Source organism: Patiria miniata, unplaced genomic scaffold (assembly GCF_015706575.1).
Source record: "Patiria miniata isolate m_02_andy unplaced genomic scaffold, ASM1570657v1 HiC_scaffold_19, whole genome shotgun sequence".
In the NCBI taxonomy this organism is placed as follows: Eukaryota; Metazoa; Echinodermata; class Asteroidea; order Valvatida; family Asterinidae; genus Patiria; species Patiria miniata.
Genome location: NW_024037057.1, coordinates 721,894 through 737,949, shown reverse-complemented (window position 1 = coordinate 737,949; position 16,056 = coordinate 721,894). Strand labels below are relative to the sequence as shown.

Sequence of the window (16,056 nt, the reverse complement as noted above, 5' to 3'; positions counted from 1 at the left end):
ATCCTGTGTCGCCCGAAAAAAAAAATGTTTCTCTTAAAAACGAACTTGGGAAAAATATATCTCGTAAAAACGAACTTGGGAAAAATATATCTCATAAAAACGAACTTCGACAAAATGTATCTCGTAAAAACAAACTTCGAGAAAATATATCTCACAAAAACAAACTTCGACAAAATATATACTTGATGGCACTACATGGCTTTCGTAGGAAACACATCTGAAGAGCATGGTATTATGTTCATATAATTTGGCTATGTTTGCGTAGAGCGTAAATGGCACGCTCACTAAAATATGTGAAAGTGCGTTTCGGTTTGGGGCACATGGGCTTCATTTACAAATCTGTTTCGAACACAAAGAAGATATGCAACTAGCCGTTCAAATTGGTCATGCCATATTTTGAGCTATACATATGTTTGTGCGCAAATTGGATGCGCCCTGCAGATGCGCAATCTTTTACTAATAGTTAGTTCTCCGGTACTTTCAATACTATTAAAATTCCCCCCCCCCAAAAAAAAAAGGAACGCGCAAAATTGCAGCCTTTTTTTCCAAAAGAGGTGTAGATCCTCCAGAAAGAAAATAGCGATTTGTTCGTTGAATTAAATTAGAAATATAGAGAAACTATAGTTTAAACATGTATGTCTGTTTGCAACAGAATATAGGACTCTTCCTTATAGTTTTTTGTATCAATAGCACGTCCCTGACTATGCATGTACAGCGTTTCCATTGAATAGGACCTACGGATCTTTGGAGATATTATTTACAATATGCACTTTCAAGACTTCATCGCAAGTCCCGTGATCACCTGCCGCCAGACTGCGCTCGAATAATGCAAGACGTCACTGGTCAGATTTTTGAAAAGCCCACCATTTCCATTTCCACATTGTTGAAAGCAAGTTCACATCTTTCACCAATTGCAAATAACAAGGCACTTCCGATTTCAACCGGAAAGAAGGGTCACGCGATATATCTTTATCTCAGTAAAGTTCCGGTAAGTGTGACCATGATTTGCCATAAAATAATTTGTACTCGGCGGTACAGGGTCGTTTGATGGCTGCAGTCATGGAATATCCCACTTCGACGGACGACAGTGCGGTCAATCCGACAGACCAGCAATCCAACTACCACGAGGGAAACAGCACACTGGTATCCAGCGGGTCTGCGGCCGAGGGGGGCCCCACGGAAACCGATTACCGCTACGGTTGGTGTGGCTGGACTCCGCGTTGGATGCACAGGTTCAACAAGGCTTCGTGGCTCTTGATTGTTCTCTGTGGATTCACGTTTGCACAGGTGAGGATCTGTTTTGACAGAGAGATGCCACTTTTCCGGTTTTAACCGGAATTCCGGTTTAAAAAAAAAAATCTCACTACATTCTGGTTTTTCCGGCCGTCAAAATAAACCGGAAAAAAAAGAGAAAAACTGTGGAAATGCGTTGATTTTTACCTCTTTAGCACTCTCGATTTTAGTACATTTACGCGCATGCACGGCATAACGTTGCTCGTTGAAGTAGTCTTAAAAACAGTCTTTGTTGTTGCCGAGCCTGCATTCGAAACCGGCGGCCAACGTACTTGCACGCAGTATACAACGTCGCCTCGCGCATGCTTCATGTTGTGCGCTCAACACATGTAGCATTCAGCCTGGAAATCAAGTCTTTCATTTCAGTTAACGGTGGTTTCTGATGGCAATGATTTATGTGGATACAAAAACGCCGGGTACCAACCATGTTTTTGTCGAACGCATCGCGTAGTGTAAAGGCCATGTACACCGACAGCAGCGTTGTGGAATCGTGCATGGTTTGTGTCAAATATTACGTTGAAAATTCGGGTATGCAAAATACATAATATTAGGAATATGGAAAAAGTCACAGTGATTGAACAAACCGAAAACTGAAAGGCCATGGAAGCAAAATAAAAAAAAATAAACGGAACTGGACTTGACTACAAGATACAAATGACAACGGGGACTTTGTGTCGGATTTGGAGTGGCTTTTCTAGCACAAAAAAAGTTCCGGTTCTTTAAGCAGGTGTTCCGGTTTTTCCAAGCAGACCCAGTTCCGGTTTTTTTTCAAGCAGATCCTGTGGCATCTCTGCCGGATCCGAACCAGAAACTATATTACCACTAACCAGGGGGCATATCCAGCGAAGTGAGTGGCATTTGCAATTGTTTTTTTTTTTTTTTTGCTAGGAAAAATGAAACCCCGTAATAGTACCAGTTACGTTGTCAAGGGGGGGGGGTGGAAGCTGAGAATGATTTCAGGAATAATATGAGTGAAACTGCAATCACTTTGGAATTTTTCTACAATTATAATCACGAGAGCGCACTATACTAGTTTATAGACACTTTTGTATAGCTGAGCTACAAGGAAATGTAATAATGGAAATCGGCGGCAATCTATACTTTCCATATATTCAACGTTTGATTTCCACAAACTTTCCGGTTTTTTTGGTAAGTAACATTTCTGACATTATTAATTTATTAAATATTCATTCAATTTGGACTGTGAAGTAGACTTGATTGAGATTTGAGCACCATAGCTTGACGCAGAATACCTGAATTTGTACTATGAAATACCATTTACCTCTGACAATTTTTTATCCTTATTTTCTCCGAAATCCATCTGTCCGTCATGCGTAAAAAAAATCAGTTGTTCGAAAAGCCACGCACATTGCGTATTGTTTTATCTGTATTGCACATTTTGTTACAAATGGTATACGCTCCGAATAACGATAGAAACGAATGCTCCAATACGCATGATACTTAGTATGAAGATTAACGGTATTTGCATTACCTTTTCCGTTTATCTCCACCCGACCCCCCTCTTAGTCTTCGCCGTCCCTCTTACCTCCTCTCCCTCTTGGTCCTGTTTTGCCCTCTCTTCTCCGGTTATTTGGTGTTACCCTTGTTAGCATTCCTCTGTTCTTATTCTGCCCCACACAAGCCTCTTAACCCCTTCTTTTTTTAACCTCCGTCCTACTTGTATCCCCCTTATCCTCCCTTTGACCTTTTCCACCCATGTACAATGTTTGGATTGTGCTTTGTCTTTTGGCAATAGTTTTATAATACACTTTTATTCATTTCCTGTAGGCAGCCCTTCTCACTATATTTTTTTTGTCACGTTTGCTTGTTTGTTGTTGTTGCCCTTATATGTTTTTTTTTCTGTGTATCTTGTATTGTTTTCTTCAGTAATTCTATACCTGATTGTATTTGTTTTGTATTTTATGTGTACATTTGCCTGAATCAAGTATTATTATTATTGTTTATATTTGAATCTTATTGAAACGAAAAAGGGTCTACCTTGGTTTGATTTTTTTAATATTCTGTAAACATGACACTGAATGTTTATTTCCAACGTGTTTCATCGAAAACAATTTTGTTTATTGTTATTTTCATGAGGTGCTTTTTTTGCAACGCTAATCTTGATTTGCTGAAATAAAACAAGCATATTCATGTAATTATATAATCACTCAAATGCGTCATAGACGTCTGAAATTGCATATCGTCACTGAAAATGCAAATGTATCAAGAAATCTGTCTCTAGAATCAATGGAGAGAAATTCGGTTTTCAATTGATTTGCCCCGCAGAGCTTAGTCATTAACGGCTATATTAACAGCAGCATTGGGGCCATAGAGCGACGCTTCGGTCTGAGCAGCAAAGCTTCCGGCTTCATCGTCAGCATGTACGACATCACATGCGCAGTCTTTGTCCTATTCGTGACGTATGTTGGTGGGCGTGGCCACAAACCAAAATGGCTGGGGACTGTTCATCATGGGTACTGGCTCGGCCATATTCGCGTTGCCTCACTTCACCACGGGTCTGTACCAACCGGTGGTTGGCTCAGACTCCATCCTCTGCAGGAATGGAACCTCGGGGGAACCACAGTGCGGAGAGAGCACGGGTAGTGATTCCAGTCTCTCCAATTACTTCTACCTGTTCTTGGCAGCCCAGGTATTTCACGGGGTGGGAGCCCTGCCTATATACACCCTTGGGGTTACGCTGCTGGATGAAAGTGTGACGACAAAGCAGACAGGTGTATACCTCGGTAAGCAGCTATTCAATGGGTAGACTTTAAAATGGGTAGACAAAAGGCTATCGGAAAGCACAGTACTTTCAGGAACGCAACCCATAGTTAAAATAAAACGAGATTTTTTTCTTTTACTGTCAGGTGGCATCTCAATGTCTCACACAAATGATAAAATTTGGTTTACTAAATAATAACATTTTGCGTTTTCCATTTGAAAAATAGGTTTGTTCTTCGCGTTGTCGTCCGTTGGCCCTGCAGTCGGTTATCTCTCTGGCGGGGCGTTTCTTAGTCTGGACACTGATTTGAAAGGAAACCGGTAAAGATTTATTCAGATTCATGAAGCTATCAACGAGACAACAAAAATGTGGAATCTGCATCTGCCGATTTATCTCCTTTTATTTACTGCTTGTTTGCTTTTTAAAATTTATTTGAATTGGTGATACTTGCTCTTTGATTTGTATGTACCTAAAACAGTTTTGAAAGCTTTAATAAGTGCCATCTGACCTTAGCAAACTTAAGCACATCTTAATACCAATACCGCCTCTTATTTGTCTATGACTCCGCCTACAGATCTGAAATCACCTCCTCGGTCCCATCTTGGGTTGGAGCCTGGTGGATAGGCTTCGTCATTGGTGCTATCCTTTCCTACATCACTGCTATTCCAATGAGCGGCTTTCCAAGGGAACTTCCAGGTAATACATTTGATCTTGAAAAAAGTAGCATAGAATTAGTTTGAATGTTCATTCACTTCTAAAAATCGGTCATTCGTCTAAATTTCAATGCACGTCTTCAATTCAATGAAAGTTCAATCGTTTTCATTGTCCATTCATTCGGTTTTGAAAAACAGACGGCCTATTACGTTACTAGATGCATTCATTTACGCAAGCATACCTTTTTCTAAATTGATTTCAGGTGCAGCTAATTTGATTGACGGTTAATGGAAAAGAAACCCCTAACTGTATCTGGTGCCCATGGCATTAAACTTAATGTGAAATAGAATGGTGAATGTTTGAAAAAGCCCTCTGAAAGCGAAAAAGAAGTCTTGTAAACAAATCTGAATGGACATTAATGAAAGGTGCTGCTCCATATCACTTTTGATTGAACTTAAATGGAATCGAATGCTGTGGTAGCGAAAATGAAACGCGTGTTCAGAGCGATTCTCAAATTCAGACGAAAATGAATGATCAATTGTCAGCAGTAAATGAACATTTTAGGAAATTGGCCGATCCGAGTATATTTGATGCACAAAATCGTTGTTGAATTTCAAGTTTTCTAAATGAAAGCAATGAATATTAATTATCAACTCATTAAAAAAAATAAATAAGCAATTAGCAGTTAATTAAACCCATTTAATATTCGGAAATACTTGGGTGCTATCCGATTGTCGACGCAACGAATTCGGCAAACTTCGGAATTTTTCGGAAAAAGAGGAATTCCTCCCTTTATTGTCACGTGACGTGAATTGTAATACAATGTATTACCGGAGGTTACCGGACCTCAGATTCATCGGGAACCGTCAGAATTGTTTGGTTTGGGAACCAGACTAGGGCTGAATCACGCGCTAATATCTTTTACACACATTTTGTGCGCGTGACGTATTCACTTCGGTACTCCATACGAAAGAGCGCTCATTGTCAATTGAAAGGTCTCTGACTGCGTTCAGGCGTGCTACTCTCCTTTGGTCTGATTTACCCTCCGAGCAGCGAAGTGGTGATTTCATTCTCCACATTTTCCAAATATGGGCATAATTTTTTTTCAATGGGCCAATAAGGCCAAGCTTCCATGTAATCCTCACCCCTACTATACTTCACAAGCCTGTTGACTCCCATTGGCCAGTCCCTACCCACTCAGGAGTAAGGAGTGTTGAAAGACAGAAGCCAAGATGGCACCCAATGCCTTTGTGCAGTAATGGGAGATCTTACTGGCCAATCCCTCAGTGCCGCCGATCCCCTTGTGTCAACCCCTCGTGCCGCCAGGAGCCCAGACAGGTTGTAAACAATCCCTGGCCATGGAATGACCTATATCTTGTGCATGTACAGGCATGCCAGGGTTATTGACCTATAAACACAGGTGGTGATCAAATTCTCCACATGTTTCCACGGTGTGATTTTTTTTGGTAAGCTGCTCGGAGGGTTAAAGGCAAACAATTATTGCATACAGTGTGTTTAAAAAAAGTAAACCCAACTTCAAAGAATGAGTATGGACAGACGATATCGTTACTGGCTATTAAACTGGACTGAAAGCGTAATCTCTATGCTTTTCAATGATACCGTGTATAGGTTTTCTGAGTCATGCATCACTGAGCATCATTGTCTTAAAAACTGGATGCAAAAATGCAGTTGGTTCACTTTCATTAAAAAAACAACAACAACAACACTGGGCACGGTGTGACTATTGTTACGGAAATGTCTGTGAAATGGCTCGGGAAAATGGCGCATTGGTTTTGAACGTGGCGTGGTCAAAACGAGAAATTCATGACAAACATTAAAATCCAGTTTTTAAACCAACCCGACTTGTTTTTTTTTATGCACTCGTGTCTTCTTCTTGAATACTTATTCTCATGCACACCATCATGATGCCTATTGTGTTTGACATGAAAGTGAACCAACTGCAATTTGGCATCAAAATCTCACGACAGTGGCGCTCAGTGATGCATGACCCTGGAAATGTAAACAATATATCATCGAAAAGCATTGAGATTACACTTTCAGATGATACCATTTTTGTGGCCAGTAAACATTTAGCCTGTCCATACTAGTTCTTCAAAGTTGGTTTTCCTTTTTATTGAAACACCCTGTACATACATTCACATTACACATTACACACGGCTTACATCGCAAGTTAGCATGTATTTTCCAGCGGAGACAGAAAGTAGGCCTACACTCTCCCTATACCGTACAAGTACTGGTTATACATTTTCCGTTACTGTGCTCTGGAACACCTGTCTTATAAACACAAGTAAATCGTTCGAACTTAGTCTTTCGATACTTTCCCCCCAAAAAACACGTTCCAGCAACCGCCAAGATCCGAGCTGAGAAGGAGTCGCAGGCCCATATCGCCGGCCACGAAGAGGAGGCCACACGGCCAAATTTTGGCGCCAAGCTGGCCGACATCCCCAAGGCTGTCAAGTTCCTCTTCATGAACCCAACCTTCGTCTGCGTGGGCGTGGCAGGCTGCGCCGACCTACTCATCATTAGTGGGTTTTCTGCATTCGCTCCAAAGATTCTCGGCATTCAGTACAACATGTCCGCGGGTTTGGCAGCAATTATTGTGGGTAAATATATCAGTGAACCCTCAAAGGATTATTTGCATTTACCCGGAAAAGTACCTGCCGATTTAATGACGGAAAATTTTCTTAAATTGATGATACAGTGTGAGGGGGGGGGGGGGGGTTCGCGCCTTGACAGATAAACCCAAGGATCACAAATGGACTGAAAACATGATGTCAGTTAAGTATAATTATTCTCGGTCTTCTTAGGTAAACAAAGACTGTATTTGAATTTGATACTGAACAGGTGTTTGTGCTGTGCCTGCAGCTGTTGGATCCACATTACTTGGTGGATGGTTGATTAAGAGATTTAACCTCAGAGTCCGCGGGATGCTTCGCCTCTGTATATTCTCTGCGATTGTCTTCATTGCATTCATCTTCGTCTTGCTTCTAGCATGTCCTCCGGAAACAGTCGCAGGCATCAACGTGGATTATTATGGAAATAAGTAAGAACTGCCAATAGATCCAATTTATTGAGTAGCCATCTTTGGGATATATGAAATGAAAGCATCAGTAGCCTACTAAAGCGTACTCCCGTTGACCAAAAGTAGCTGCAGTGCACAATATCTTATTAGCATTGCCACAGGCAGAATCCGATATACAATTTGCCTTTGAGAGACGTGCGATCCCTATTCGTTCTTTTGCAGCAAATTAATTGGTTCTTGTGACATTAATAGTCTACATAATATTTCAAACCAAATTAATGCCCATAGCGTTATTGTATATATGGTAAAACAAAACCGAATCATGCGATATTATAAATACAACTTAAGGCCAGTTCATTCTAATTGCGAAGGCGAAAGCGAGTTTGTGACGTTAGGACAAGTAGAACAAAACGCAACTTTTGCGAAATACGCAGCGAATGTTTCATGATGTCCAATTCGCTTCGCATTCGCATTCCCGTGAAGTACGATCCGGCTCTAATATGTTGCACATGCGAAAAAAGTTTATTTTTCCAATCCTGAAACACCAAGTTCCTTTACAGGGTGTACAATGGAACTCAGTTTAATGGTATTTTCAAAAAGGAGAATAATGATTCCTTTTAATGATTTTCTTTTTTACCATAATGGTAATAGTTGTTTCTTGGTCGTCTTAAGTCTCAGCTCCAATACATCGTAAGATAGACACTAACTCTATACCAAACGAACGACGGAATGATGTCTACACATCCATTTTATTTATAGCTATAAAGTAAATTCACCTTTTCAAGACCTGAACAAAATCCTTGTGGGAATTATTCTTTATCCGCTATAATCTGCAGAGATACAATTGACCAACAAAAATCTAGACGTTTAAGGTGAAGATGCACAGGCAGACTTTCTAATGCAACGTAGTCATTTAATTCGTGTAACAGAGTGACATTCCGTCATGACAATTTGACGTCTCCGTGCAATGCTGATTGTGGCTGCAAAAAGATGGCAGACTATAATCCGGTATGCGGTGACAACAACCTGCAGTACGTGGACCCTTGCCACGCTGGATGTACCTCATTCTCAAAGGACGAGGTGGGTTTCAATTAGTCTTGATACATGCTCACCTTTCTTCCATACTGCCGAGTATCTCAACACGTAGAACATACATAAAACACGAAATGAGATGAACAAGAAACAGAAATACACTATGTTCTGACCGTGATAATGATCGAGTTTAAAAGAGGTTGTGGAATGCTCGAAGACATTTCCGTCATTTTTCGGGTATATGTAGCCTAAGGTGTGATGAAATGAAAACGACTATTGTGTCTGTCATGAAATGAGTAGAAAGGGTAATTTTGAGAGCTGTTTTTCAGGTCCTGTTTCGATCCGAACGTGCAATTTGTGTAAAAGTCATCGTTGGGGGCAGCAAACAAAACATAGTAAATCGTGACGTAATAAACAGGACTCCCGATGCAGCGTAGTATGAACGAATCATGTTTATTACGTCACGATTTTTCTCATTTTACGAAGATCCCCAAGACTGTTGATTTCAATTATACGCTCGCCGACCAACAAATTACCCGATGAATTTCAGTTTTATAAACATATAAACGCACATTACAAAAGAATTTGTCATTTTGATATATATGGGTCTACTCTACAATAAAACAATATAAAATACAAAACGACTTTCAGCATTCCACAAGCTCTTTAATTGATTTGATAGCCGCAGTGAATGGCACTAATAGGTATGCGCTAAACATGTTTCTAATAAGGTAATACGAGTAATGATGGAGTGGTCCAGGAACATTCTTGTCATTTTATGACCTTGGTCTTTTCATTCTTTGAATGTCCACTAACTTGCAGGTGTTTTCGGACTGCAGCTGCTTGGGGATCGGTAACTGGTCCGAGGCGTCTCTACAGGCCACCATGGGACAATGCCCAGTTGATTGCGGTGCTGCATTGCCGCTCTTCCTTATCGGGTTCTTCGTCGCTATGTTCTTCAGTTTCTTCCACCACATTCCCGCTACGAACACGTGTCTCAGGTATGGTACAACGTCACATTGTACATTTATCCAGAAGGACCGACCCGACCACTGTGCACGTTGCCGACAAGTTACACGTGGGCCTCTCCAATGCCACACACATTGATCACCATGACCGAAGGGTGCAGGCCAGAAAATCGGTCCGACACTGCCTACGCCGGCCAAATCACGATTCACATGCCCTCAAATTCTCCAGTATTAGAGCATTTTGAAGGCCGCGAACTGGATGATTTGTAAAAAAAATAAAGGTTTAAAACCGTGCAGAGGACTGCGAGCTCGTATTTCTGTGAAATTTGGATGAAATTAGGCCCTAAAATAGCTATATTTTAGAACGGAGCGCAGGCGTCCATTTTCAAAATGGCGATAGGCTTCAGGACTATTTACTGGTCTGGACCCCGAAGCCGACAAGAACGCGCGGCGGCCATTTTCTAAGTGGTCACATTTTGTATACGTACGTATAACTTTCCTACCCTGATGACTGGCTTTTGACACCCCGTTTATACACTGAACGTGGGCATATCCGGGTATTTCAGTATCACTGTGCCACGTTCTAATTGACCTATCGCCGTTTGCGAGTTAGCCACGCCCCTTAGACAACCCATTGCATTTTATACGTGAAGTTTTGTTTGTCTCAGATTTCGCGCGTTCTGTGTCCATTTGTATATCATGTAATTGCACAATATTTCTGCAAAGCTGCGATGACGCAACCTCGTCCCCAGTGCTTACTTTATTTCCAACATCATTTCCAATAGTTAGCACTCGATAGGAAACTTTTTTTCCTGTATCCTGATTCGATACCACAATTGGCTAGATATGGATTTATATCGTGTACTTGGTGTTATTATTCACAACGTGCAGTACGTGTTTTCGCGATCATTCGTCCATGCCTTCTCAAAAATATATCATTATGTTTCCATTTTTTTTCATATTAATATGAAATGTGAAACTGAATGTTGTCTCGATAAGATCGTAACAGTTTAATTAAAGTTAAATCGTGTTTTCGTAACTCACGCCATGCTCGCGCTGCGACGAATTGATTCTGGTTTTACCAGTGCTGTAGTCGAGACCGGATGGTCTGAGACCGAGACCAAGACCGAGACCTGAAGTTGCGAGACCGAGACCGAGACCAGCCCCTTCAAGGCGGACAGAGACCGAGACCGAAATGGTCCGAGACCGAGACCGAGACCGAGACCGCGGATAATAAGTAACAATAATCTAAATAAACAACAAGACACTAATTACAGCTGAACAGTCTGTCCTTGAGATGTTGATGTTCATGGGGATGTGAAGGAAGTGATTAAAAGTTAGGAATCACTTGTACCTGCTTAATTGTGTCATGCGAGTGTTCTTCGTGTTTGCTTCATGCCATAATTAAATTACAACATGACAACATAATTTGTTATTGTCACAATCAATTAAAAAAATTGAAAACAACCTAATTTAAAGAAAGGGAAAACCTTATTTGATTAACTCCATATATTTTTGCCACTTTTTTTTTTTTTTTTTTTTTTTTACATATTGTTTTACTACTATAAAGTGTAAATCTGATGAAGAAACTCTAACTTAAGAGTACGACAATTTGTACTAGTTTTTGCAAAACTTGAACATGTTAAAACTTGACAAAAGTAAAAAGTTAAAGGTGGATGTTTCATCTGTTATGTTTCATCTCCACAGCCACCACCTTGGTTTCAGCAATGACCACTAACGGATATTTAAATGCAACTTTAATTCTACATTGGACCTCCTTGTAAACCTGATTCGAAAAATATTTGGAGCAAAAAAATATTGATTTATTTTTTAAAATTTCAGTCATGGAATATAGATTTGTACATGTAGACCAAAAATTTGAGAGATGGTAGCCAAATATGGATTGGTCTGCCCCCCCCTCCCTCTTTGTGATTCTCCTTCCAACCCTGCATGTTTGTGTGTCCCCTACATGTTTTTTTCTTGTTCCTCTGTCATTTTACCTTTGAAGAAGGCTTGGCTAAGGCTGAAATGTAATGCCACTTTATTTTTGTTTAATTTCAATAACGTTACATATACTATAGAAGATTGATGAACCATATTTGCCTGATCTATCTTCTGTTAATCTGCCCGCCGTCATCATCGCCATTAGCCTATTTGAGAATATGGCCTAATATTAGAAGAATAATAGAAGGGCGCTGTCACAAACTGAATGTGGTGGGCGAGATGTACTTTTAGGATTAATGGCTCAGTGCCCACGCCTCTCTGTGTTTTGTACCGTGCCATCGCATCGCCGCATCGGGTACTTTGCTGTGCGATTTACTTGAATATTTTAGTGATTAACAAGTACGACATATTGCCAATACATTAATAGTTTATTGTGATGGCCGTAAACAGCATATAGCGATTAATGGAACACAAATCTTCTCGACTCATGCAAATGCAATTGACATTTAGGAAGGAGACAAGGCAGGCAATTAGACTCTATTTTTGTGTGACAATGGTAGTAGCTCAATTTGTGTTTATCACAGATGAAAAGATGAATCCATGGCGAGTCAAAAAGAAAGTGAACGTATGATAAAACAAAAAATGGCAAGCTCCATTTTGTAAAAAAAAAATATAATTCGGATAAAGAACATGTTATTGAGTAGCAACTGTGAACACTTCACGTTATTTGCATACTCTATTCCCAAGTCGTGTCTATTTTAATAAAGAGATCACAAAATTCAGCTGTCCAACACTAATACCAATTTAACGGTCTACGAATTGATGAATATCCATTAATAAATATAATGAAAAAAAAAAGTGTTCCCGCCTCCATGAATAAAGGAAAAATTGAAAAGGAAAATAGAAAAAAAAATCACCTATATTTTAAGGGAAAAACAGTTGAATTGTTCCCCATATTCAAAATACAAAATCTGACGGTAAAAATAATGTTTCAGTCTTGATTCATAAGATTTAAATCTCAGTTGTATTTGGAATCAATGAGGATGGCTATAAAGTGCTTGTTTTAACAGATCATCCCACAATCAAAACGAGAAATAAGAAAAGGAGCAATGGTTATTGGACTATGCCTCACTCACCAGAAAGTGAAGAGAGACATGTCCATTAGCATCACACTGCAGTCACATTTGCCCTAAACAGATTCTTTACTTAACCCTAAAAGGGCAGGGGGCGGAATCCGCCCCCTCTCACCTTTTGGCTGGCCTCGACTCGAGACCAGCCAACATATCGAGACCAAAGGGGACCGAGACCGAGACCAAGACCGAGACCACAGCTCCCGAGAACGAGACCGAGACCGAGACCGGCAAAAAGTGGTCTCGAGACCGAGACCGAGACCGAGACCGGTCTCGAGACCAACAACACTGGTTTTTACCCCAGACATTGCATACAAAAACAAACAATAATGTAACGCACAGGCAGGCACCAGACTATTCATCATTTGCATACGTGTCCAAAAATCTGGCACATGCAAATGATCCAATACCTGGGTGAGAGAGCAGCTAGTGGTGCATGGGCGCGTACTGCTCGACACCCTGGGGACGAGGTTGGCGATGACGCGATTCTACCGCGAAAAGTTAATTATAACTCTTTGCGTTTTGCCTACTTTGCGTTTTGGCCAACAATTTGTTTTGAACGCATGTTAGACATAAATAAGGAAAGAAGCTTAAAGGTGCGTTTTCTGTGCTCTTCTCCACATTCGATTTGTGTTGTCTGAATAATAAATGTTCAACTTTTATTTAGATTTGGTTTATTGCTATTTATATACAGTTGTGTACAATCAGTGGCGTAGCCAGGTTTTTTTTCAGTGGGGGGTGGGGGGGGTTTCAAGGCCTCCCCCCCGTGGGTACGCCACTGCGTACAATAGAAAGTGTAGTGGTTTATGTTTCATTACAACGAAACAAAAACTTCCTTTCCCTCTGCAACGACGTCTGCAACCCTCTAAAAATGTTTTTGTTGTTGGCAAAAACAGATCCGCTTTGCGATCAGACTGGCTCCCGGTCCGTACAATATCCTACAAACTGTGGAGGGGTAACCAGCCTAACCCGGAAAACGGAATAATTGTTGGGCTGCAAGTAATTCAAAATGTGTAAAGTAATAATTCAATATTTAAACGTATGTCGTTTTTTTGGGTATATTATCCTTTTGGCAATTTAGAAAAACAAAATCTTTTTTTGTTCTGGACGAAACTTGAAAATAGCTCGTGGAATACTCGTCTGGTTCCCTAACCTGACAATTTTTCCCGACGTCAGGGCGTCTAAATTGTAGGTTAGGCAGCCACCGAGGCTAAACATAAACATGACGACATTGACGGCCCTTTTTTAAAGCTCGGCTTTGTTTCCGATTTCGCTTTATCACTTATGGCTGTTATTGTTCCGATATTTTTTTAAAATAAATCACTTGCTTCATCAACCATACAGTTGTGATACACAGTTTTATATTTCTGTAAGAAAATATCGACTAATGTTTACCTGAAATCTTCAAAGTTAGGCACCCAAATAGCACTGTTAGCAGGCGGAGCCGAATGAAGACTACGCCGAGTTTTGGAAAATGCCGGTAACGTTCGTCAAATTAAAAAATAGTACATGACGCAGCAAAAAATTCGCCCCTCGTATACGATCCGAGTACAAAATCGTCGTTGAATTTCAAATTTTCTAAATAAAATCGATGAATATTAATTATCAACTCGTTTATAATAAGCAAATAGCAGTAAATAAAACCTATATTATACTCGGAAATACTCGGGCGCTATCCGATTGTCGACGAAATGAATTCGGCAAACTTAGGACATTTTCGGAAAAAGGAGGAATTCCTCGCGTTTTGGTCACGTGACCTATATATGTGCAATACAATGTATTACTGACCTAAAATTCATCAGGAATAGTCAGAATCTTTTGGTCTGGGAACCAGACTAGGGGAATACATAACTAGTCTATTACGGACCATGAGTGATATATTTTGTTCAGTACCTGCTTTGCGCTGTTGTTCGTGCGAGCGGTATTTGGTTTATCACAACGTACGTCTTGTTGGCGCACGTACGTCTTGTCGGTGAGTCAGGTTGGCGCAGTTAGTTTTATATTTGATAAGACGGCAAAAATGATCATTGTGTATGCGTTATGATGCCCAGCTACTTGGTCCAGTTACTTCATTTTTAAGAGGTACACAGTGGTTTACATTCAAACTGAATGAACAATGAAGTAATATTTTGCGCGTGCTGCAAATATTGTTATTGGGTTTATTTAGTGTAAACCACAGACATATCCACCATCAATATTACCGTCTAGAGAAAATATTAGTTAATAAGAAAGTACTACATTACATGTAAACAATTAAAGATTAAAACCATTATGATATGTTTCCCCAGATGCGTTCCAGACACGCAACGGTCGTTTGCTGTTGGAGTCAACTGGCTTTTTGCACGAGTTTTAGGTGATTTCATTTGAGATTTGTTTCAACTAAGTATTTGTGTAAATAAGGATTACAGGAGCTACTCCAAGTTCGCCAAATCCCTTTATTCAATCACCAGGGGACATTCAATGTCATTATTTGGAATAACACATGTTACGACGCTTTGTTAGTAATTCACAATAATTCAACAAAATGATACCATATTTGTTTTCATGCGCAAAACATGCATTGCTTGGTTCTTACTTTATTGTACACGTATTTGAAAACTTTATAGACGAATTTCTAATTAGCCTTGAGACCCCGGGCTTAGAGCGAGATACCGTAGTTCGTACTCACATCAGACAAATTCCGACATGCCATGAACATGCTTTAACACGGAGCCTCGGATTGGCTGATAATTTGATCTACGTGTATTAGTGGTCTTTATAGCCAGCATATCAGTTCTCTCACCGAATTCTTTTCAAACCATATCGATAGTCATGTCAGCATGATTTGTTTTGTAGGCTCGATTCCAGGCCCTCTTCTGTTCGGTAGTGTTCTAGACTCCAGCTGTCTCCTGTGGCAGGACGACTGCGGAACTCGAGGTGCGTGCTGGTTATACGACCGCCAGATGCTGGCCTGGAAGCTCCTGGCCATCGGCGTGGGCTTCAAGGGGCTTGGTCTCCTCTTCTACGCCCTGTCCCTCGTCTTCTACAGGTCCGCCCACAACAGTGACAACGACAAGCACGACGATGATAAGACGACGACCGACCCGAGAGAGCGAGGGCGGCTTGAGTTGTCCAGCAGCCAAGCCGAAATTGTCCAAAATGCCGTATATGATACGGCTTGAGGGCCAATGTATATAAAATAGACCAGTGAATTTTGTGAAAAAAAAAATACAGTTCCCGATTGAAAAGCATTTACTCGTACTTTAACTGTTTGGACACAGACTATGACGC

The 16,056-nt window shown here is 40.5% G+C and overlaps 1 pseudogene; it reads left to right on the top strand.

The window, feature by feature from the left end:
• The first annotated feature begins 1,034 nt into the window (after positions 1–1,034).
• Positions 1,035–15,972, top strand: LOC119725268 (annotated as a pseudogene).
• The last annotated feature ends 84 nt before the right edge of the window (positions 15,973–16,056 follow it).